At 38.2% G+C, this 25,188-nt stretch overlaps 1 protein-coding gene across 2 annotated transcripts in view; it reads left to right on the top strand.

Moving 5' to 3' along the window:
• The window catches only part of pald1.S (phosphatase domain containing paladin 1 S homeolog), a 125,511-nt gene that overhangs the window by 14,805 nt on the left and 85,518 nt on the right, over nt 1-25,188 (top strand). Inside the window, exon 1 of one of the 2 annotated variants that reach the window (XM_018227575.2) lies at nt 3,764-5,555. The exons of the other annotated variant lie outside the window; for it this stretch is intronic. The gene's annotated coding sequence lies outside the window, so the exon portion shown is untranslated. Of the gene's footprint in view, nt 1-3,763; nt 5,556-25,188 lie in introns of those variants that run through there. 2 annotated transcript variants of the gene reach the window in all.

The following is a 25,188-nucleotide window of genomic DNA, read 5'->3' on the forward strand; positions in this document are numbered from 1 at the left end:
TATTTACTGTGTTAATAACAAGGGTTAAGCATTGCAGTGTTAATGTTACACTATTGGGGGCATGTGCAAGGTCTCTCTGTCAGTCACATAATAAGTCTGTCAGTAATAAGTGATTGGTACAGCGACAAACTAATTGGAATTGACCATTTACAGGCAGAACCATGGCAAAATATATATCTGGTTAGTATTTTAAACCTCTTTATTTCATTAATAATAACATTCATATAGGGAAAAAAACGTTTTTGAGTACATCAGGACAAAATTTTCATATAAAATCAGGGAAAACATTAAAATCTTAAAATCAAGGTTTCACTGTATAGGAGTGCTATGCAAGCACAATTTATGTGCGTGCATGATAATGCAAATAAAAACTGGGTACCTGGAGCTCTTTTTCCAAAATGAACACCATTCCTGGAGTCAGATGCTTAAAGGCCCTGGGCCACATTTTGAACCCTATCAATTGTATCATTCATTTTTAATCCAGACAAGGTGAAGAGCACAATAAATGACCCCTAATACAACATTAGCCAAGTTTTACAACTATTTTTGCAGGGATCAATGAGGTGTTCTTGTGCAACTTGTATTCATATTTTAGCTCCATTAGGTATTTGACTCTGGTATAGTTGGGCTGCCATGAATTTATGGAGGTTGTTTAAAAACAAAGGTTTGACATAGATTATCAGACAGACATTTCCTGTGTCAGTTATTTCACTCCAGCACAGTCCACTGAAGAAAACTGAATGTATGGAGGCAAAAAGCACTACTGAAAGAAGTAGAGATTGTTTTTTTTTTTTTTCAATTGTCATTTAGGGAGGTATTTATTAAAACTCAAATTTTTCTCGTTGTTTTAAAAATAAAAATTTGACCTAACATCCAACCACGATTTGGCTTAATTTATGAAAAAAATCAGAAGAAAAATTGTGCATGCATGAAAAGTTGCAACAAAATGATGTGACTTTATTGAATTGTCACCCGAAAACCAGCATCAAACAGCCCAAAACCCTCGAAAATCACGAAAGCAAAGAACATCTTCCAATTTTAAAAGGGACCATCTGCCATTGACTTTTGCATGACTTTAACAGGTTTTAGCGGGAATATTTTTGGATTCAGCTTTGGAGCATAATACATCTTGAAAAAACAAGCTTTTTTTTCCCCCTCTAAACTCGACCAGAATTATTCAAGGCTTAATAAATAGGTCCCTAAATGTTAATTCTTGGTTTCTTTAAACTTTGTTTTTAATAATAATGTTATCATTATGTTCAGACCCGTCTACAATAGACAGACAGACCTAGCTCAGAGAGAGACACTTAGGCTACTAGCTTTAGACAAGCAAGTGATGTGCTAAATTAGTGGGAATTCCCAATGGGATCTATTATCAAGTAACTCACTATACAGAAAGCTCAACAATACATGCCATTTTCCACAGAGTTCATTTTGACAAATAATTCATATATTTTATGATGATACATACATTCATGTTGGTGACTATTGAGTAGGGATGCACCGAATCCACTATTTTGGATTCAGCTGAACCCCCGAATCCTTTGCGAAAGATTCGTCCGAATACCGAACCGAATCTTAATTTGCATTTGCACCCCTAATTTGCATATTACATATGCAAATTAGGGATGGGAAGGGGAAAACATTGTTTACTTCCTGTTTTGTGACAAAAAGTCTCACAATTTCCCTCCCCACCCCTAATTTACATATCCAAATTAGGGTTCGGATTTGGTTCGGCTTGGCAGAAGGATTTGGCTGAATCCGAATCCTGCTGAAAAAGGCCGAATCCCGAACCAAATCCTGGATTCGGTGCACCCCTACTAGTGAGTGTTTTTCAGGGAACAGGAAAAAATAACTGATAATGACATTGGTGCACAGCATGTAGTTTGCGAAAGACAAATAGATCACAGCAGCCCAGCACTGTCCACATTTTCATTTAATAACCTTTTTTTTCCTTCACATTTTGCAATGAAGTTACAGTTTCATGAGGTGATAACTGCAAAAGTAGATCCCACATTGGTAAAGCATAAATTGTGTCAGATGCTTGTCATTTCATCACCTTGTGACATAACTAACATGGTTGCTGTATGAATTGTTGTAGAAATTGTTAAGCAAATGAAACTTCACAATAGCTGGCATGAGCAGATTATGTTATTTTGTTATATTTCAATTTGCCATTAGGTGGGAGCAAAGCAAAATTACCCAACTGCTTAAATTTGCATGTTTCTGTAATACTTCCTTAAAATCATGTAATCACGTGCACACCATGTACTGCACTGCGGGTGTATCTGAAAGATGTAGCCCAGGAGGAAAGGTGTGGGAGGTGGTGCATCCCTCATATTACAACATGTATTTCCTCCTTTACATTGTTTTCACACAGCAAGTAACACAAAGAACATTTTCATTGGGTTTCTTCGTTACTCACTTCCTTCCTATTAGAGGGCAACCTACTTGAGGTGCATCTCCCTTAAGTTTTTGGTATCAAGAGATTGATGCTGGAATTGTAGATGTTTTCTTAGCCTGTGTTAGCCATGTATTCTGGGCTCTCACTCTGCCAAAAGCCAATTACATTTTAGAAACTTTGTATCTATTCTGGCTGTTCAGTGTAGGAGATCAAAAAGAAAGTGGGGACATTGAAGTAACTAACTGGGACTGCGGGTTGAGCCGTCAAAATCGGGACTGTCCCGCAAAAAAACAGGACAGTTGGGAGGTATGGCCATGCATTGTTGTGATATTGTTTTTAACTACATCAATTTAATTTCGCAAACAATGTACTTTTCTCCTAAAACGCTGTCACTGAAATAAAGTTAAAGAAACATTTTGTGTCTGCTAAATGATCGGCCATATAATTCTACATTATCCCAGATCAGTGCTATTTTTATTTACTAGGATGATGGCATACAATTTATATTTTTTTGTATAACCCTTTCTGTGCTTGGATCCACGTAAATCTTTCCATAATGCATGTAGCCACTAAATACGTGGTTTCAAGAACACGGAACAGTAGATTCTACTCTGTCAGCTTGATACTGGCACAATGCAGTCTATGGCATATAAAGGGTTCATTAAAAGGGCACTAAAACTTATGTGGAATATGCTTCCTCCAGCTTTCTTGTCAGCAGTGTTATCATATCTTATTTTGAAACTGGACACCAATAACATACACATCATATACTGCAATTCTAATAAGTAATTATTTTATTTGATTATCACATGACTTCACAGAAACCAGTTTAATTGTAAAAGTGTACTTCTGAGCTAACTGCCAACAGCCATGCATTATGTGTTTTATAGATGTCTAGTTTAAAAGCAATACTAGAGCAACCCTAGGTTAATGAGAGTTGTAGTACTACACCAGGATACCCTGTGTGAGATTTCAACCCAGCATACAATGCAATACAGACAAAAAGATGTTTCCAAACAAGTGGATCTCTCCCCAATATACCCACCTTGAGGTGGATGATATCGGACTTATCCAATCATGGGCCATACAGATGCGGTCCTCGGTCCAACAGGATTTTTAGCCCCGCCTGATCGACATTGGCCAGATATCAATCGGGGAAGCCCGTCTGAGGGCCCCATACACAAGCCAAAAACATGCGGCAGCTTTTATCGGCCCGTGTATGACCACCTTAAGTTTGTATTATAAAATCACTTGCATCAAGGCAGGTCCAGACTGAAAATTAAAATAGGCCCTGGTATTTCAGGTACACAGAGGCCCAATCATCCCACACAGAGGCCCAAATAGCCCCCACCAGCCCACTAAATACTGACTTTCTATGTCACCTTATAGCAGCCCCTCTGCCATTTGCCAGAACCCATTTTGCCAGTCCTGACCTGCTTTAAGGGTCTGACTGTGCTATGCCCCTAGAACTGGATTGGAATTTTGGGTACTAGGGGCATGAGTCAGTGCAGATCAGTGCAAGGTAGTCCTGTCTTACTTCTACTTATAAAATTTGTAAACACAGACGGTGTAATATATAAAAGTTGGTTAAACGGTTAAAGGGTATACTGACCCCACAGGTGCAGGACAATAGACACCTTACCTAAATTAACCAAAATAACACAAAGGGTGCCATATGTATTAAAAGAATACTATACCTGTACTATATACTACTATTTTCTCTATTTTTCCCGAGCTATCAGCGCTGGTTTATCTACACAATTTTTACTAATACTTATCCGAAGGAGAACGGATCTTTCCAAACTGGCAAAGGGAGTCAACTACAGATCCTGGGATTTTTCTGCCTATTTGAGTCCTGTCTTACTGCCTGCCATTTTTTCTGGGTGCAGAACTGGGCACAAAGTGCAAAAATATGGTAGATTGTGCCAGTTCTTTGCACTTTGCATTTGATAAATGACACTCGGAATGCTAGATCTTATTTCTCAGATAAGTATATGAAGATGCACTGTATGTATTTGTTGGAAAAACACAATAAATAAAGAGAAAAAATAAATAAATGACACCCTGGCTATTCCAAGGTTGCCAAAGTGAGATGTTTCAACAGGCGCAGCAGACGCCAAAAGAATCACACACTATAATGCCATTTTCACCAGATAATGATTCAGAAAAGTGCAACCTAAAAAACACAATTACCAATTCTGAAAATATGAACCGCAGCTTACACCCAAAAAACCCCCCACAATTTCTGATTCTGAAAATATTAACCACAACCTGGACCCAAAAAAACGCACTCACAAATCGCATTCATGTTAACACATGGGACTCGGTTGCAGCAATTTTGGCCACAATTTCTGGGAAAAAAATATTGCGATTTGCGTGAGAAAATTGACCCACAAAACTGTGCCTGTGTGGTTCAGTAAAAAAGTAAATGTCCCACAAGTCTCTCTTGAGCTCCCTTCTGACATTTGTTCATTCCTTGACATGGATTGCAAGGATTAATTAGTGGTGTATTAGTCAATAGTCAGTAATGTTATTATAAATGAACATGGCATCTGTTTTCCTGTGTGAATGAAGTGACTAAAAAGAATGTGTGTGCCTTGCAGCCTTCCCTGAGGGCAGTGCAGCTGCTACTGTGTAGCATTGTCTCCTACTAAATGTTGCTGCCATGTTGCTAGCAGTCGCCGGATGGTCCTGCCAGTATTTTGGCCTCATGTGAGCTGTGTGCTCCTACATGCTGCTTCTGTTGCCAGGAGCCTGCCGTCTTTGATTGGCAGAGAGTTGTGCCGATGGTTCTGGCTTTCTTTCTGTAATCCCTCCCCCATATCCTCCAGCCCACAGACAGTCAAGGCTATTATGAAGGGAAATATGTTGCTCCTGCACAGCCTCTTTCTAATGCAACGTGCTCAGCCTTCAGCAGGGAAAACACCACTCTGAAAGGGATTTGTTACCTTCCAGCCCAGCCCCCTCCACTGTTCCTTTCACAGAAACTTGTGTGATACTTGGGGCTGCGGGTTCCTCTATGGATTTTGCGGAGATGCACAACGAGCTCGAAACCTTTTGAAATGAGCATTTCCTGGTTTAACATTTCATTTAAGCCCTGTTTGTGGAGCACCGAGGAAAGTGAATGAACAGCTGGACATCTGGAAATAAGGTATTAATGACGACTGGCATAGCTGCCCCCACCACCAATATTGCACTGGCAACAATATGGATGGACATACTGATGAGCCGTGCTGTCATTAACACAACTTTGCATTCTGCTAGTCTAAATCTGCCTTTGTTTTCATTCCAATATTTTGTGGATCAGGGCTGGAGCTGTTACAGGTGTTCCTATTTTACTTTATTTGGCCCTGACACCCATAAACACTTTTATATATGGGATCATTTGCATTTCTAAAACTTTTTTTTTCTTTGCACTGACTCCTAGCACACTTTGCATAGTTACATTAAACAGTCTCTTTGCATCTTAAAAACTTAGATTGCAGTTTCCAGCGTGTCCTGTTTGCCTTGAATTATGGGAGTTGTAGTTGGGCCACAGGCAGCACTTTTGCTCCCCTGCTTCTGATACAATTACAAGCGTTGCCTAATGCTTTCTCCACTTTACTAAAGCTTCGCATTAATGCACAGGAGTGAGACGTTTTGCAGTGGTAATTTGAGCTGGGTTAATTAGTTAATTGCGTGTTAAAGTGAGAAATAGAGAAACTGATTGTAGCACACGTGAAGCGGAAACAATGTGCTGGGCACAATGCTGCAGAGATACACTGATTTTTCTGCAGATTAACTTTTGCAGAGCCTTTCCTTCTAGGGGTGGAATCAGTCAGAAATGTGCTAAACTGAGGAAGCAACTGAGGGGCTAAATAGGAGTGTCCCTGAATCTATTGTATTTGTATGTGTTGCAGCAGCAGAACTAGGGCACTGAGAGAGAGAGTGCCCTAGTTCAGTAATTCTGAACCACAACACAAACCGAAGGTTGTACCTGTCCCAACAACTTACAAACTAATTTCTATGCTATATAGACATTTAGGGGAAAGATTATATGCTATGTTATATTTACTCCTGGGATTCTAACAATTTGACATTTGCTGAAGGATAAGCCTCATTCCAACATTTGCAGCTTTCATTTGTAAGATTTGACACAGCCAATATAGCGTTTCAGTGAATGGGGCTCCTAGATCACATCACTGTACATTATGTACAATATATACCTTTACAATATATATCTTTATGGGTTAAAAATGACCAGCGTGCAGCAGAAACCTTCCCAGGATGTTTATCGTTAGAATTTCACACCTCCTCAGGGGCTGCAATGCACCCATCCTCTGATCTGTACACATAAACATACACTGTAATTCTTCTAATGTTATTGTAATTATTATATTAAAGAGTACTAGGCAGAACTGAAAGAAGTGGCTAATTAGATTTATTGTAAGGACTGCAGCAGCAGCAAATATATATATATAACAAAAACAACTGCCTGGGTGCAGGTTAATGGTGTTATGTAAATCAAACTGCAGAAAAAAACGCACTCAAAAGGACTTATAAGGTGCAAAACAAAAAAGTAGTTTATTACAACGTTTCGGCTCTGATACTAGAGCCACCTGAGGAAGGCTCTAGTATCCGAGCCAAAACGTTGTAGTAACCCATACCTCCCAACATTTTGGAAGTAAAAAGAGGGACAACATTTTTTTCCCCCGCATGTTTTTTGACCACACCCCTTTCTGTGACCACACCCCCTAATTACCATGTTTGTTTTACAAAATTTGGCAGGTTATGAAAGTTTGAAAATATTTCTCCTTATCTAAACTGTGTTTTTGTGTCTCAAAATTGTTACAAAGTATCTTATTTGCACCTGTGGCTGTTCTGGGCTCTCTGCTAAAAGCCAATTAAGTGAGAAACTTTGTTTCTTTTTCTGGCTGTTCAGTGCAGAGAAAAGAGGGATTTCCAGTACAAATGAGGGACTGCGGGTTGAGCTGTCCAAAGAGGGACTGTCCCTCCGAAAAAGGGACAGTTGGGAGGTATGGTAACCTACTTTTTTGTTTTGCACCTTATAAGTCCTGTGAGTGCGTTTTTTCCCCTGAAGGTATATATATATATATATATATATATATATATATATATATATATATATATATATATATATATATATATATAGTGGGCTGCTGTGCACATGTGCGTACTGTAATGCTTCCCATCTGGACATTGCTAAAGGAAGCACACTTTAAGGCATACAACCGGTTACAGGCACTCACTGTCACTCCTCCTTAAACATCTTCTGTTTAGCCCAAGATCTGAAGGTTTAGGAAAGATCATAGGAACATTATAGGTTTTTGAAATGCTGAGAAATAGGGACATTGAGACTTCAGGGGTATAGTTTAGCTGCACCGCTTTTACAAAGCAGCAGTGCAATCACAGGAAAAGGAAACTTGAAGAGTCTGTTGCAAGCTCAAGCAGTAAAAAGTCAAGCCAAAAAACTCTTTAGGAATTGTCTGTGTCTTGCTAATGTGCAGAACCCTGATGGCAGTGTTTAACATGTTACTGCACAGAAAAGGGACAAACTGGAGTATACTTAGACCTTGGGGGTTTTAAAGACTCTTATTTGGGTAAGGGAAGTATTACTATGGAATGTCTTGCAGAAGTGAGGGGGTTAAATGGAGTGCATGCTTCCCATGTGACTGCAATGCTAATGAGAAAGCTTTGTATGGTCTGAAAACATTTGTTGGCTGGGGACACACTGGGATCAGTAGCACATAAAGGAAAATGGTCATTGCCACTTTGCTTGTGTTTATGCTGAAACTTTTCCCACAGGCTGAAAGCTATCCACATGCCTTTCAGACCTTTTGTAGATCCCCCTATCCCCCTACGTGACTGTTTTCCTATGCCAGCTCCCTTTGTTCTGTAACTCTACACCTTGCCCTTAATTTGCTGCTCATCTTTATGTTTCAGGCTTTAGCGAGATATCAGTTCGATTGTGGGCAATAGAGGGAAATTTAATTCTACTGCAGCAGCGAAGCAGCAGAATAAATAAATATTATCATAGGGTCATGCTTACAAGAGTGGGGCCATAAAGCAGAACTATATATAGGGGTACAACTGCTATCAAAGCGGTTTCTGGTAGTAGAAGTAGTTCAAAAATATCTATATAACTGTTCTATTTTGAAATATATGGCCCCTGAAAAGCAGTTTTGTCCTTGGCCCACTACTTAAATGCATTCCTCTCATTAGGGAGACTCTACCTTGGCAATAGGAGGAAGACTCGTGTTTTCTGCCGGGAAGTAGCCAGACCAGTTACTGTCTCCAGAGCAATGTCACTTCCATGTTCCCAAGTGGTTGTCACTTGACAAACTCAGCACAGGTTGAGTATTATATATTCTTGAAACCTCAGTCCTTAAGTGTGCAAAGATGTGAAACTAAACTAGTAAAATTGAGCAATTAAACTGTGAGGAAAGTTGGGGTCAGATAGTGGAGAGAGGTCATCCCTTTAGACTTAAAAAAAAAAGGTACTTACATGCTGACGTGTCTGAGCACACCCAGCAAATTTTAGTGCTCACTCAGTAACACCCTCTTACTACAAGAGAGCTGTGGGAGGGTATAAGTAAGGTTGAGAAGAAATCGAGAAGGCCAAAAACAGAAGCTGAGCAAGAATCAATTTTGTAGTAACTAGATAAAATAGAGCAAAAGGTAAATATTCATATAACGGTGTGGGCTCCATTATTTGGAGAGCTATGAATTATGGGTTCCTAATAGACTCCATTTTAAATAAAAGAATTAACTTTTCTCTCTGTTATAATAAAACAGTACTTTAGACTTTATTCCAACTAAGATATAATTCATCCATATTGCTGGCAAAACAAGCCTATTGATTTTAATTCATGTTTAAATAATTTCTAACAGATTTAAGGTATGGAGGTCCAAATTACGGAAAGACCCCTTATTCCAGAAAACCCCCATGTCCCAAGCATTTGGGATAACAGGTCCCATACCTGTACATTCTCATCTTAATGTTTTCATTAGACAATGTATAAAATAAAGGCACAGTGTTTGTTCATGTCAAACTTCTGACTTTATTTTTACTTTACCAGCCTGTTCTCTGGTTGACTAGTATTAATCTATACTCCTTATGAGCCAGCACTTTTACTTTGTGTGGCTGATATTAATAATGATATTAATAATGCTGAGTCAGTGAGGGTCAGCTACATAACAGGCACAAATACATACAGTGAAATCTCAATTTTACATCCCCTGACTTTGTTTTCCCTCATTTTACATTGTTGTTTTGTGGTCCCACCTATATATTATGCATAATAAATTTCCCTGATTTTACATTTTCCTGAATTTTACACCATTTTTTTCTGGTCCCCTGAAAAACGTAAAATGGTAGTTCTACTGTAGCTATAACAGAGGAAAGAATATTACTATTTGTCAATTAGCTTAAAAATCTTCAAGTCGGATGGCATCTTATAGGGAGCGGTAACAGCAAAGACTTTATACAGCTGCGATTCAGTACTATAGTTTGTGTTAGCTACAGTGTATATTCCATTCATTTTAGTAGCTAGCTTCCACTAGCCTAAATAATTTTCAGTGAAGGTTCTACACAAATAATTAAATACAAAGGAATAGAAACACATTAAAGGGGGGAATGTAAATTTTATGTAAACATTTTGCAATTGCAAAACGTTTTTAGTGACAAAATATTTAACAAAACTCCAGAGCAGGTGTTAATACTAATCTTTGCTTACTATTAAAGAGCAATGTAATGTTCACCACTGATTTTGCATTACAAACAGAGCTAAACATTCGCAAAAATGCCATTTTAAACATACCTCCCAACATTTTGGAAATAGAAAGAGGGACAAAAAGATTTGCCATGAGGACTATTTTGACCACACCCATTTTGTTGCCCCCCCAAAATTACCATGTTCATTATACAAAATTTGGCAGGTTATGAAAGTTTGAACACTTTTCTATGGTATTTATTATTACAGTTTTGCTAATGAAGGTAAATTGCCCTTTAAGCTGCAAGTCACAGTTTGCCCAAGAGACCTGCTTATCTTAAATAGTTACAATTGTATCTTTGCTTATCTTAAATTGTTACAAATGCATCTAAGAGCACCTGCCACGTATTCTGGGCTCTTTGCCAAAAGCCAGTTAACGGCTGAACTCCACGGTGCATTGATGTCCGATTCGTCGGCATGCGACACACGTGGGAGGTGTCGGTTGTGCAGAAGATAATGGAACTGAACGTGAAATTGCAGGTACAAACTACATGTATCCGACTGTTGGATGTGAACGTCGCATGCTGCGTCTTCATCCGTCAGTCGGATACATGTAGTTGTACCTGTGATTTCACGTTCAGTTCCATTATCTTCTGCACATCTGACACGTCGCATGCGTGTCATCGCATGGTGGCGAAACGGACATCAACACACCGTGGAGTTCAGACCTTAGTTTTAGAAACGTTATCTTTTTCTGGCTGTTCATTGCAGGAGATCAAAGAAAAAGTCAGGACATTTCAGTAACAATCCTGAGCTGTCGGGACTTTCCTGCAAAAAACTGGACAGTTGGGAGGTATGTTTTAAACAATCATTTTAATTACACTCCCCCTTAATTCTTTTAGTTGAGAAGTTTATTGAATAGATCTGGAAGTTCAATTAAAGAATACAGGCACTTATTGCAGTGATTTGCTACTGTTGCAGTTAGTGGATGGATTAAAAAAGGGAACAGGTGCCAATTAAAGCTGGAATGACTAGGGTTCTTAGTCTGTTCTAAAGTTTTTTTTCTGCACTTGGAGAGTAGTGGCACTAATGAAGAGCAACACAGGCTAAACATGATGGTTTTGAAAACAGAGGGTTTTTGTTATTTCTGAACTTTCTAATCAGACAGCCTTGGCTTTCTATGAATAGAATGAAATTGCAGTGTTTGGTTTAAAAATAGGCTGTTCCTTTGTCAGTGTCTGACGGTGTTGTGCTGTAAGATCTATGTATGTCCTGCTTTTGTCATGCCAAAAGCCCACACTGATGCCACAGGACCGGACACAAACTGCAAATTTACCACTATGATTATTTAATGTGTAAAGAATAATGTTTAGCTCTTTACACTGTTTTGCAAAATCAGACTTTAGTTAATTATGGCTACATAAAGGACTGCTTTAAGCTGGGTTAGATGGGTATGTTTCAGTGTTTAATCATTGCAAAAACACAGACAGTACTGGTGGGCATTACACCTGCTATATAGAGAACAAAATGATGTGATGTAGCAAAGTATCCAGCTCTCTCATCTGTCTGTATCAGGCTGGCAAAGTTAGAAACCAATTTGATGATTTAGTGAGCAGCAAATGACAGGCCTACATACTCTAGGCAATGCATGTATGTGTTGCTGAACTAGGATCCTGTATAAGATTCTATCTTGGGTACTTCTTTTAGTCTGAATGTTCTCTCTATATGTATAATCATTTTTAAAACATATTTATAAAGAGCCAACATATTTGTATGTTCATTGTATCTGTATTCAGATATAAAGTGCCAGATTAATATAACCCATACAAGACCTTGCCCATCTAAAGGGTTTTCTCCTGGTACTTTAACTTCTAAGCACACTCCAAAATCATACAAGCAGGGTTACTGGCTCTTAATGAAACTGATAAAATATGAGTCCCTTTTTGTAACAAACATTCAAAACAAACACCTGTTTGTGTGGTGTAAAATCAATGATGAATAAACGCTGTACATAACTGGGCACATTTACTAAGGGTCGAAGTGAATTCAAAGTGAATTTTCGAATTCAAAAACTTCTAATTTCGAAGTAATTTTTGGGTACTTCGACCATCTATTCGATGGTCGAAGTACCCAAAAATTACTTCGAAATTAGAAGTATTTCAAATTCGACTTTGATTCGAATTGAAAAAAACTTTGAATATCCGACCATTCGAAAATCTAAGTACTGTCTCTTTAAAAAAACTTTGAGACTTTGCCACCTTAAACCTGCCGAATTGCTATGTTAGACTATGGGGACCTCCTAGAACCTATAGCCAACATAATGGCTAAGTTTTTAGAAGTCAAAGTTTTTTGTTTTTTTTTGAAAATCGTTCGAATCGTTCGATTTGAACGATTTCTATGATCGATTGAAAACTGCTAAATTTAATTAAAAAAACAACTTTGACTGTCGAATATTTTTTATTTGATCGTCGATTTTTCGAAGTTTTAGTACTTCGAAATTCGACCCTTAGTAAATGTGCCCATGTCAGCAGCATATAAACATGGAATAATATTAGTTCATGGAATTTGTTGGAACGTATGACCAAGGAGCACACTGAGCTGTTTCTCAGCCTGCAGATTTTCGCAGGCTGAATCAGCCCCTACGCTCAAATTAAAACTCTTCTTTTCCTGGACCACTGCATCGGCACAGTGGTTCCAGGTGCAGGCAGAGAAGAGTCCTGATTCAATTATCAGCCCACCATGCCCTTGGCCTGTAATATGAAGATTCGATTTTTCACCACTGAGAGTGTTTGTACGGAATCTTTATTACAAAAATGAACTCCCTGAGTTTCTGAAGTTATAAATGTTTTTCATTCTTTATTATTTGTGTTTTTTTTAGTTATTTGGCTTTTTATTTAACAGCTCTCCTGTTTGCAATGTCAGCAATCTGGTTGCTTGGGTCCAAATTACCCTAGCAACCAATCATTGATTTGAATAAGAGACTGGAATATAAATAGAAAAGAGCCTGAAAAGAAAGATAAGCAATTACAGCAATACAGCCTTCCAGAGCATTTGATTTTAGCTGAAAAATGTCAGAATAAAAAGACAAATAAAAAACTATACAAAAATAAAGATTGATTGAGAAGTTGCTTAGAACTGGCCATTTTATAACATACTAAACATTAAGGGGCAGATTTATCAAAGTGTGAGATTAGAACTCACCACAGAAAAACTTATTCACTTCCTATGGGATTTTTAAAAGCATATTTATCAAATGGTAAACTCCATTGATAAACACGATTGTAAAAATCCCATAGAAATGAATAATAAGTGAGTGAGTTTTTCTGTGATGAGTTCTAATCTCGCACTTTGATAAATCTGCCTCTAACTTAAAGGTAAATAACCCCTTTAAGAAAGTTTGATTTGAGGATTTACAGTACAACCCCAAACAAATGGTGTAAAATTAAGGCAATCTGTTAAAGAATCTCAAGCTTCGAGTACTCAAAGTATATAAGCACAGTACTATACTTTGTTCATGACAGGATTTAAGCAGTGCAGAATTAATGTTATGCTATGGGACAGATGCACAACCTAATGCAAAGTGATTTACTGATGACCATAACAGGTGCAATCTAATTGACCCAGGGCAGGATTTGCGTGGAATTAATATATTAAACCTCTTCATTTCACTAAAAATAACATTCGCAGAAGACAAAAGGCTATTTTTAGGACAATCTGGGCAAACGTATGTAAAATAGAGGAAAACGTGAAGTAATTTATAAATTGATATTTAAGGGGGTTTATGTACTAATACGTAGTACTAAAATTTTTCTAGTTTAGTTTTAAAGGGGAAAAATCTAAATTTGTGAAATTTATTATGCCCTGTTCAATTGTTCAAGTTTTTCAGGCGACAACTAGAAAAAGTTACGTTTTCCAAAACGAAAAAGTCGCACGATTCAAATGAATTTTTTGGCCCGATTTTTGTGACAAAATTATTGATGAATAAAGGGGATTCTGGTTTGGGAGTTAAGTCTTATTTTTTTTAAATAATGTGAGAAAAATTCAAGTTTTAATAATTAACCCCACTAAGTGTCGACATACGGCAACTGCAGCAGAGAAACCAACACTACCCATTGCAATAAACTGATGGAATCCTGGCTCGATGAGATTGGAACTAGGGATGATAGGAATTAGACACCAGAGCTATGGTTATGTTGCCATACAGCTTTGTTACTGCAGTACATGGGCTTTCGGTGCCTATAGGGAAATATGATGGGATCTGAGCATGAAGAATTCCACACCCTTAGGGCTCTTACAGACGAGCGCAGGAATAGACGCATTACATTTTTTCCAATGGGGCTGTACTCACACAGGCGCGTGTAGGCGCCGAACGCAGGTTGAGACGCAACATGCTGCATTTTTCTGGCCTTCGGCTCCTACACGCGCCTGTGTGAGTACAGCCCCATTGGAAAAAATGTAATGCGTCTATTCCTGCGCTCCCCTGCGGCTGAACGCAGAAAAACAGAATGCAGGGGAGCACAGGTAAAAACGCTCGTCTGTAAGAGCCCTAAAAGTAGTCTAGTAGTAATGCACCACCCATTATTTTTCAAAGTTCCTTTAAACATTTTGCAGAAAAGGAATATGTGCAACAAAGGCCCTTATGTAGCTTTACCCTACCCTTAGGGCATGTTCAAGGAGCACGCATACATACAGATGCATTAAACATTTAGGGGCATATTTATCGAAGGTCGAAGTTAAAAAAAACTTTGAACTTCGAATTCAAAAAGACCAATTGAATGGAGGTGGAAGTTTTTTTTGGGTCGAAGTGGGAATACTTCAATTAGAAGTTTTTTTAACTTCGACCTTCGATCTCCCAAACTCCCCCAATTGCCTCCATACAGGTTGTAGGAGGTCCCCCGTAGGCTAAAACAGCAGTTTGGCAGCTTTTAGGTGGTCGAAGTCGAAGTTTTAAAGAGACAGTACTTCAAAAAAATTTGACCTTCGAATTTCGAAGTTTTTTCAAATTCCAATCAAAGTATGACTATTCCCTAGTCAAAGTACACAAAAAATATCTTGAAATTCGAAGTTTTTCACTTCGAAACTTCACCTCGACCCTTGATAAATCTGCCCCTTAATAAAGAGTTTGGACTGTGGGCCAGTTTTACATTGGTTACTTTGTTGAAGTGACCTTATTGTTGTACCAAGAGGAAACATTTGGAACGTGACATGTTCTTTGGCCCATGGCTATGCATGTACTGCTTATTTTATTCAAGTTTTTTAAATAATCTGCGGGGAATTATTGTGTCCTATTACAAGACTAGTCCATCTGCTGGAAATTATGATCCTTCATTAATATTATTATCATCCTTGGGAAATATAACTTTGACATGTATCTCAAACCACTAAAAGCCATCCAAGACTTTCAGAGCATATTATTCACTCTTGCTCTCTCTCATTAATCCTGATGAGCGCGCTATTGGAAAAACTTTTTTTTACCTGTACCTAGGTAAGCTGCTGGAACTATTATTTGAGTGCTTATTCTTGTTGATATTTTTTTTAAATGTAGTGTTATCTTTAAAGTTTTGTTTGAAATTTGACTTAAATTGAATAAGCATTTTGTTTCCCAACTGTGCCCAATTTATAAAGGTTATTTATATGTATGAGTGTTTGATGGTACATGTATGCCTGACCCTGTGAATATGAATCTGAAAATATCTATAACTCTGGAAACAAAGACTGAACTGGTTTGACCTGATCTTCAGTATTACGACTCATTAACTTAGGCTTATCTGGACTCATTATTTGTGTAGTACCCAGAGAATGATGCCTTCCTCCCAGAATGCATTCACAACAGCCTTAGTCAGATTTCCTTTTGCTTTGTGTTCAGTCAACTCAGTGCTCACTTGCTTTGCCTTGGATTTAAACCATGGTTTATTTGTTGAAGGTACAATTCTCTCTACAATTCAATTCATGTGTGCTTCAAGAGTGGAAAACAGCTCTTTGTAGCCCCAGGTGCACGCTGTACCCTCTGCCAGGCCAAATAGATGCAAATCAACAAAGGATCAACAAAGGATCAACAAAAGCAGCAGCACTCCGGTAATTTGAAAAAAGTGAATCTTTACTTAAAATGCCAAGGCAACATTTCGGGCTTCTATGGCCCTTTATCAAGGCTTGATAAAGGGCCATAAAAGCCTGAAACGTTGCCGTGGCACTTTAAGTAAAGATTCACTTTTTTCAACTTACCGGAGTGCTGCTGCTTTTGTTGATCTACAACTCTCTCTACAGTTTCTCAGTTTTTCTTTGTTCTCATACAGAGAAAGTTGCAACCAAAGCAGATTGTAACAGGGCTCAGATTATCTGAGATGGCAGTTTATTGCTGTTCTCAACTAGTGAATGTCAATTCATTCTTGCTGCTTGGTGCTTAACCTTGGTGTTTTTTTTTTTTTTTGTAATACTGCTATATATATAAAATTATATGATGATATTTTATATGGGTATATGTGGATTTACTGACAGGTCTGGGGTAGGGCTAATTTAACTTTGACCCAGTGGTTTGTAAGGGTAATTGATAGTGTATATGCTGGGGACTTAATCATACACAATGTTGGTACACTATTAAATTCTCCAAGTGACACAGAGAGGATAATAGTCATTGATAGTGTTCTAACAAGTATTCCAGCCCATCTTGCAAGGGCGCTTCATGGGACTATACAAAAAAGAGGGGGATTAATCAACACACATTCCTTGGTCTCCTGTTTCATAACTAATTTAATATGTATGCAAGTGCACGTATTTACAAAACAGGGGTTTTTAATTACAAAGTTATGATCATAAAATTGGTAAACCACTGTACCACGTCAAGATAAACCCTGTCAGAATAACTCTGCCATACGTAAATAAAATATATAAATATAATGGAACTTCTACTGATCTGCCCAAATTAGCTACAAACATAAAAGAAGAATTTCATGGGACTCTCTTCTACACTGAGCCTACACGCTTGAGTCCTTACACTTACTAATGTGCCTGTGGTACTAGCTCATCTGATTTCCTTGTTGGAGTCTTGGACTGCAGTACTGACTACCCTAATCTATTTCACACTCCTAGACCGATCTACATGTAGGAGGTAGCCTTCACACTAGCTACCCCTTGCTGATTTTCAGCATATCATAATTAATGATAAAATCTGTCTTGATCTGATCAGTTCCATTGTGGCTTTTGACAGCTTTTAAAAAGTATGGTAAAAGGATACTTTTGTGTATTTGTTCAATAAGAATTAAAAGAGGCTACTTTTGTGCAAACATACACGTGCCAGTAAAGGACATTACCCAAAAGGACTGCTAATGTACAGGAAAAAGATAAAACTTATCTGTACAGGTATGGGATCCGTTATCTGGAAACCAGTTATCCAAAAAGCTCCGAATTACGGAATAGCCATCTCCCATAGACTTCATGTCTATAATGAAATAATCCAAAATGTTAAAAATTATTCCCTTTTTCTCTTTAATAATAAAAACAGTATCCTGTGCTTGATCCAAACTAAGATATAATTAATCCATATTGGAGGCAAAACCATCTTTTGGGGTTTATTTAATGTTTACATAATTTTATAGTATACTTAAGGTATGAAGATCCAAATTACAGAAAGATCCGTTATCCGGAAACCCCCAGGTCCCAGGCATCCTGGCTAATAGGTCCCATACCTGTACTAGCTAGTTCTGAATGCATGGGTAAAGAATATTTGTGCTATTAACTGCTCGTAAACTGTGGGTAGTGGTGTAATACTTTGTGCCATCTTGACATATAATCCTCATCCTAATCCTGTAATTTGAAATCATTTCAAGAAGATACCTCTGAGCTCCTTCTCTAAAAAGTGGATATTCTGCTTTGCCATAGTGTTTGGAAATGCAAAACCACAAGGGAGGTTTATTCTTGTAACAGACTCAGAAATAGATGTTTTTTTATTGCATTAAAATACTTTGGATAAGGCTTTATGCAGAAAGCCTAGTGGTTCAAATTCCTAGTGGTGGAATTTCAGGTTTTAACAGAGGCAATATGCATTGTATGTATTTTTTTTTTTTTTAAACAAGTTGTGCTTGATTAATCTTTTCACTTCTCTTGAGACTATTGTCCTTAATGGGCCAACCATGTGTACTTCTAAAAGAATTGATTTAGGCAAGTTTAGTATTTTGCTTCAAAGTTCTTCACATATTTTAGTCAAGAAGTAGGGCATGCCCACCCCCAGAATTTCATTGGATCTTTGGCATCCTGAAATGCCCCATCTAGCGCTTATTTAATCAGGTTTGGTCAGGATCTGATTGACTGTGGAGTAGGTCAAGCAACTAATGCTAAGGGAACATGGGAGACAAAAGAGACAGCAGTGAAGGAAGCAGAGCCAAGTATAACCTTAGAAAGCCTATCTTCCATCTTTCCTGTACAAGGCAATGCATTAAGCATAGGGGCAAATTCACTAACTTGTGCAACCTGCCGGCTTCGCTCACATTGCAACACTTCGCCAGGCGTAGATTCGGCAGGACAACGCTAATTCACTAAAATCCGAAGTTGCGTCCAGGGGGCCGAACTCTGGCAAAGTTGCACTAGCGTTACTGCGCCAAGCAGAGCGAAGTTTCGCTAGCGTTGGCTAATTTGCATATGGCAGGAAATTAAAGTTGAATGGACGTATATGTTGCAGCAAATACATTACATTACACAAGCCCAGGAAACCCTAATAAAAAATAAACTAAAGTTGTTATAATGCCCTACACATGTGCCCAGTGTATAGTTCATGTGCCATATGTTAGGAAATGTATGGGGGAGCCCGAGTAACCCAAAAAGTTTTTTACAGACTTTTTATCACCCTGAAAAAGTAAAAGGCGCCAGCGTTTTTTGGGATTTCGAAAATTTTTCTACTAAAAATTAAAGAAGCCCTATACATTCCATTGCACTTCGCTGGTCTGAGCTGGCGAAGGCAAGTCTGTCGTAACAGGTAACGTTGAGTAAAAGGCGCACCTTAGTGAATTTGCAAAGTAACGATCATTTGCCAGAGAGGAACATCACCTGGCGTAAGAGTGCGAAGTAGTGCCAGAGTCTATCTCCTTCGCTAGCGAAGTTACGCCTGTGCCCGTTATTAAATCGGCAAAGTCCCGAAATGACGTCACGCTGGCGAATTTTCGCAAATGTTAGTCACATCGCCCTTTAGTGATGTTCCCCCTTAGTGTTACATATTGTGATTATGACTTTTGTCTGGAAAAGTACAATTTAAAAAAAGTAATTTTATAATCCGGGATTAAATACAAATTAAAAAAATAGCTGTTTAAAAAATGCTGGTACCCTATTGTGTTCTAAAGATAGAATGTTAATAATAACAACACATCTAGAACATTTAAAGATAACAGCCTTGAACACCACAGGAAGAATACTTGTTGGAAAGACTGACAGATTACAGAATTTTCCGGCAACAGAGGATGTATCTTTTGGCTCTTCTTGCTGCTTTACTCACTGCACATACATTCCTGCCCTAGTATATAAACAGGATAATGGCTGGCAAATATATTTCTCTTCAATAATGTCAGCTTCCCTGCTGCTTATTCTTCTAACCATTAAGGCATTAACAAAAGCACTGTTAGAATACAACTTGTTTCCCCTCTTATGTATCCCCTAGGTCTGCAAACATTTTAGAGAGACTAGTATGACAAACAATATATAAAAATACCTTGCTTGCCAAAGTACAGTTTTCTGTACATTTTCATGACAACAAGTACTATATACATCAAGGCTCCCATGGACCATCCAGTTCTCTGATAGCAGTACATGTTGGAAAGGCACTTATTTTTAGCCTTTGGTGCATAATGCTTATTGGTTGTATCAGCCAGACCGTAGGGCAAACACTTCTTTTCAGCATGTGATCATTCAGAAGCAGAGGAAGTAGCTTATTAGTTTATTTATACTAATTAGTACTGTGCATGTCCGCTGTTTCAAGCTTTCAGAATAGTGGTAACTACTACTCCTGTCTTCATCAACTTCTGCTTAGGGGTGCTTCTAGAACTTGCAGAAGCAGACTCTTATTCCACTCTCATCCTCCTTGAAATTAGTGTTTTTGTTTATGGTTAAAAAATGAAGCATTTAAAGAAAATTCCACCATCCGTAGAATCAGGTTTGCTGATGTTTCGTGGTTGCGTTGCTGCCCCTGGAACTAGGTGCTTTGAGTATGTTGTGTTTTTAACTTCTGAAGATATTAAGGCTGGAGGGTGCCCTAGACTTTTTTAAGAATACACATAACTGCAATACTGGAAGCATTTCACCAGATTTCTGCATTTTCTTGAGTATGCCATCATGAAATTGGGAAATTACTAAAACATTTTGGTGTGCAAAATTAAGCCCATTGATAGAAACCTGGGTCACCATCACAGATCATAGGTCTTTCAGCAGAACAGTGACCCAAAGCACACTTAAATTTCACCTTGAAATGGTCAAACACAAAATGTTGGCCTGCAGATCCCACTGTAGAGCCTCTCAACCTGTCACCGAAATTACATTTTTAAATCAAGGTCCTTGTTGAAAACATAGTGGTTGTTTAATGAAGGAAGATGCGAACTTGAAACAGAACAGAAAAATAAGTTATGTTTTTTTCAAGATAGAATTGGTTTGACAGGATGTTAAATGGGAAATGCCATTCTTACATCACTTCCTAAAAGGCTATTTTATACTCTGACATTAGTACAATAGTAATCTTTCTTTTTAATGCTCACACACTTTCAACTCACCTTTCCACCAGTCCTCAGACAAAACTTTTGGTTAACTGAATTTTTATGCTGATACTGTTTATTGGTCTCGTATCATGCCGGCTCTGTAAATTAATGGTGTAAAATCAATGGAACACTGGCTGCTGGATCTGAATTATTTTCTCTGGAAACCCTATACTATCCTACTGGGTTTATTTAATGTTTAAATAATTTTTAGTAGACTTAGGGAATGGTGGTACAAATAACGTAAATATCTCCTATCATGAAAATCCCAGGTACCTTCAATCCGGATAGTAGATCCTATACTTGTATATGGAAAAATATTTAGTATTGTTATTAGGAGTGTAGCTAAAGTCCCATTCTCCCTCCTTAGATCTCATGGCTGAGGTGCAATTACTACCCTTGTCGTTAAGCCCCTGACTACTATTCAGGTAATTAGTTTTCTGTTGAGATTGCACTGAAATGCATATAGAAGCAGTCTGGAGAAACATGCATTAATTGAGAAATGTAATTTCATTAGTAAAGTTCAATGGTTTAGGGTAAGGACACACGAGGAGATTCAGGGAGATTTTGTCGCCTGGCTACTAATCGCCTCGTCTTTTGAGCAACTATCTCCCTGAACTGCCTCAGCGTTTTTCCCCATAGGCTACAATGAAAAGTTGCCTGTGTTAATGCACACACAGCGATGCGTTTTCAATAGTTGCCTGAAATTGCCTCACTGAGGCAACTTTGGGCAACTATTGAAAACACATCGCTGCGTGTGCATTAGCGCAGGCAACTTTTCATTGTAGCCTATGGGGAAAAACGCTGAGGCAGTTCAGAGAGATAGTTGCTCAAAAGACGAGGCGATTAGTAGCCAGGCGACAAAATCTCCCTGAATCTCCTCGTGTGGCCTTACCCTTAGGCATTTGCATTGACCATGACAAGAGGCCTTGATGGACAAAGATTGAGGATGTATGGAGTAGAACGCTATGGAGTGGAAGGCTATTGGGGGTATTACTTTATCTTATGCAAAACAGCATGTGGCCGATCTTTAATTACCCCATGCTTTAGAATCAACGTTTTCATGAAGTGATAAAGTTTTGGCTTCCCGTGTAAGATGTTTTTCTGCTATGGCTTGGAATGCTGACGCTTTGTCCTAATCATTTCCCTGCCTCAGGGATTAGTGCTCTTGTAGATGATCAAGCCAATGTCCATGCTTAGAAATTAATTTCATGTTCTGCGATGGTCTGACATTGTGTAAAAAACTGTCTTTTTGTGCTTAGTATGCCTGCGAGCAGGGCCCCCTCTAGAATGTTAGACAATGCTGTCCATTTGAAATTCACAATGTAAGCCCCTTGAGGGTTGTAGGGAGTAAATTGTTTAATTTTAAGCATTCTATTCACAATAGCCAAGATAGAGATGTGGTTTGTTTCCTTTTTGATCCATGAAGCACAGGACTCATGCATTCTACAGCTGTGCTGGTTTTATATTCCGTTAGACAGTGGCCTATATTTAGCACTGTGCAGTTTACAACTCTGTAATAGTGGCCTTCTCCCTTATTTTACTCTCTTTTGCTTCAGTTTAGCAGAGATGTGCTGTTTGTGTTGTGTGCATTATGTACTGTACCTGTACTGAGGCTGCACAAAGAAGTGAATATATAGAGAGAAAGTGAGACCCTAACTGCTGCCAAAGAGAGTAAGCAGACACATCAAGGCTATGTTTTATGTGTGCTGTGTGTTGGAATATCTTTTATAATGTGGGTCATATAGTAAGGCTTATTACAAGCTGGTGTTCTTCATCATCGTGATTTCATATATATTTCTCCATTCAAAATGATTGGAAGATACTGGAATGGGCTTTTGGCTCCCAGTGGTTCTGTTATCAAGATTCCCAGGGGGTCATTTATAAACTTTGCGCAGGGCAGATTGGGTAGTAAAGTGAATATATTTGCCCTGCGCATGGTTATAATTATAAAGCTGAATAAGAGGGTGCAAACAGAATTGCGAATTTTTTTTCACAATGCGAATATCTATAGGAGCTTTTTAAAGATGTCACAGTTCGCAAATTGTGAATATTTATGCACACACTCAATTACGCCACAACTGGTGGCAGATAAAATATTCACAAAACAGTTTTGCAAACTGCGAATTTAAGTTACTGTCAACGCTATTCTCGCACACAACAACCTCGCACATTGGATGCACTCAAGCAAACTCCCGTCTCATTTGCGCGCCATTTGTGAAAATTTATTCACAATGCGAATTCGCAAAAAATGGAAAGACGGGCAGAGCAATGCAATATATTTGCTTTCAGGAAAAAACATGTGCAATACAACCATTTGCGAAAGATATGCGCTGCACGAACTTCGAGTTCGAGTTTAATAAGCCTTAAAAAGATCCTAAAAGTGGGAATACACTGGCATATCAATATATGGCATATTTGGCAAGGTTTTCCACTGTGCAGATCCCAATTTGGACAAGGATGACAAGTATGTCTGTCAATGCATACACAACAAGGAGTGGACAGTAGCATATGGGCCTTTTCTAGAAAACATTGTGTTCAACTAATCTAAGACTACCGGTAACTGGGCACTTTGCAGCTCAGCTAAAAAGCACCTGCTATCTCCTCCCTGGAAACAACAGGTATGAGTTCCTGGCCTGCATTTTCCACAGACTATACTGTGTGATATTAGCCATGTTGTGCACATTGTGTTTTAATAAAATTCTCTGTTCTTGCCATTAAAACAAAAATTACAGGAAAATGCCAGCTCTAATATGTTGCTCTATTATAAATATTTTTGCAAAGATTAATAGTTTAAGGAAAAATAACAGATGGAATATAATATTGACAGTGAATACTAAACGGTTTTATATTTTTTTGATATCTTTATTTTAAAGATTTAAAAAAAAAACATTATATTGCACCCTGCCTTCTCCTCATGGTTGCTGGCAGTATGCTATGCCTCCATTAAATGAAAATGATTAGGCGTGCACTTTATAGTGCAAAGCATGTTGGTGTCTGCCCCAGGCATTTTTAAGGAGCTGGACGTTTTAATATACACAAATATAACTATCCCTGCTATGTAACCCAGCCTATCTTTAGACTGTTTTGTTTAAGTTCCGAATAAAGTTCCATGGAAAATTTATAACTGTATAGGAAAGCAGCATCTGATCTCCATATGCATTTCGAAAACTGATGGAGTGTTTTTTTAGGAGCTGGGAGATGCTTGAGTTTTTTTGATGAATGAATTATATTTTCTTATTGGCCACCATTTCTGCTTTTGGATATGTGTTTCATTTTTTATTTTTTAAAAAAGGGTTGCTTTTTTTAAACATAGTACTGACATGTTTATTCATCACATTTCAGAGATTTTTCACCATACACTCTTAGTCCCTGCCACAGCAGAGCTTACACATTAGGTTCCCAAACACATTCACTTAACAGACTCTAGGATTGTTTTTTTTTTCAAGAACCAGTTAACCTCTCTAGGGTTTAGTGTTAGAGGAAAACAGAATAGACAGCCACAGTGGGACCCCCATTTTATATATATATTTATTATATCATTGTATGAATGTACCCTTACATGTAATATTATTGTATTCCATCATTTTAATCTAGGGATTAGACTTCAAACAAATCAAATCTTTAAAGTAGACCGTTGAAGGTTTCAATATTTAAAACATTTTTGTAATTTTAATGTGCAAAATTGGGGTTTAAGAAGCTAAAAGAAGCTCTTTTGATAACAATAAATAATACATTTTGTAGTGTAAAAATGTTACCTTGCAAAGTCATATACATTTTAACCACACAGAGGAAAGACATGTTGATTCAGGAACTTGGTTTGTTTTTTCATTGTGCACGAGACACAATGCTGAGAGAACTCTGTGTGTGCAAATGCAGATCCTGTAAACTCATATAAAAAATATTCTGGTTACATTGCAAACTGCTTAGTTGCAGAAATAGATTCAAATATATAGTTGCCAAACCATCTCACCAAGTGTCTGAGACATCTGTGTAGAAACCTCTTTAATGATTTATAGCAAAATGTACTTATCATATAAAACAAGTTATGAGGAGAAATAGCGGAGCTCACCCACTCAGTGTCCTCGAAGCTCACCTCCCCTCCAGCGGCCTCCCGCGAGAACTCCATAGGCCCAAGCAATCCCAGTTCAATGTAAGACACGATGAGTTCCACACTGCGGGCGCTCAGCCGGACAAATCAGGAGACGTCTAATGCTTCATCAATTGTGCCTTTATTTTGGAAAACGTGACATACAGTGGCAATCACTTGTGCAGTATCAGCCTACGCGTTTCGTGCCCCGATTAACTGGCAAGTGCCAGTTAATCTGGGCACGAAACGCGTAGGCTG

This window comes from Xenopus laevis, chromosome 7S (assembly GCF_017654675.1).
Source record: "Xenopus laevis strain J_2021 chromosome 7S, Xenopus_laevis_v10.1, whole genome shotgun sequence".
Taxonomy (NCBI): domain Eukaryota; kingdom Metazoa; phylum Chordata; class Amphibia; order Anura; family Pipidae; genus Xenopus; species Xenopus laevis.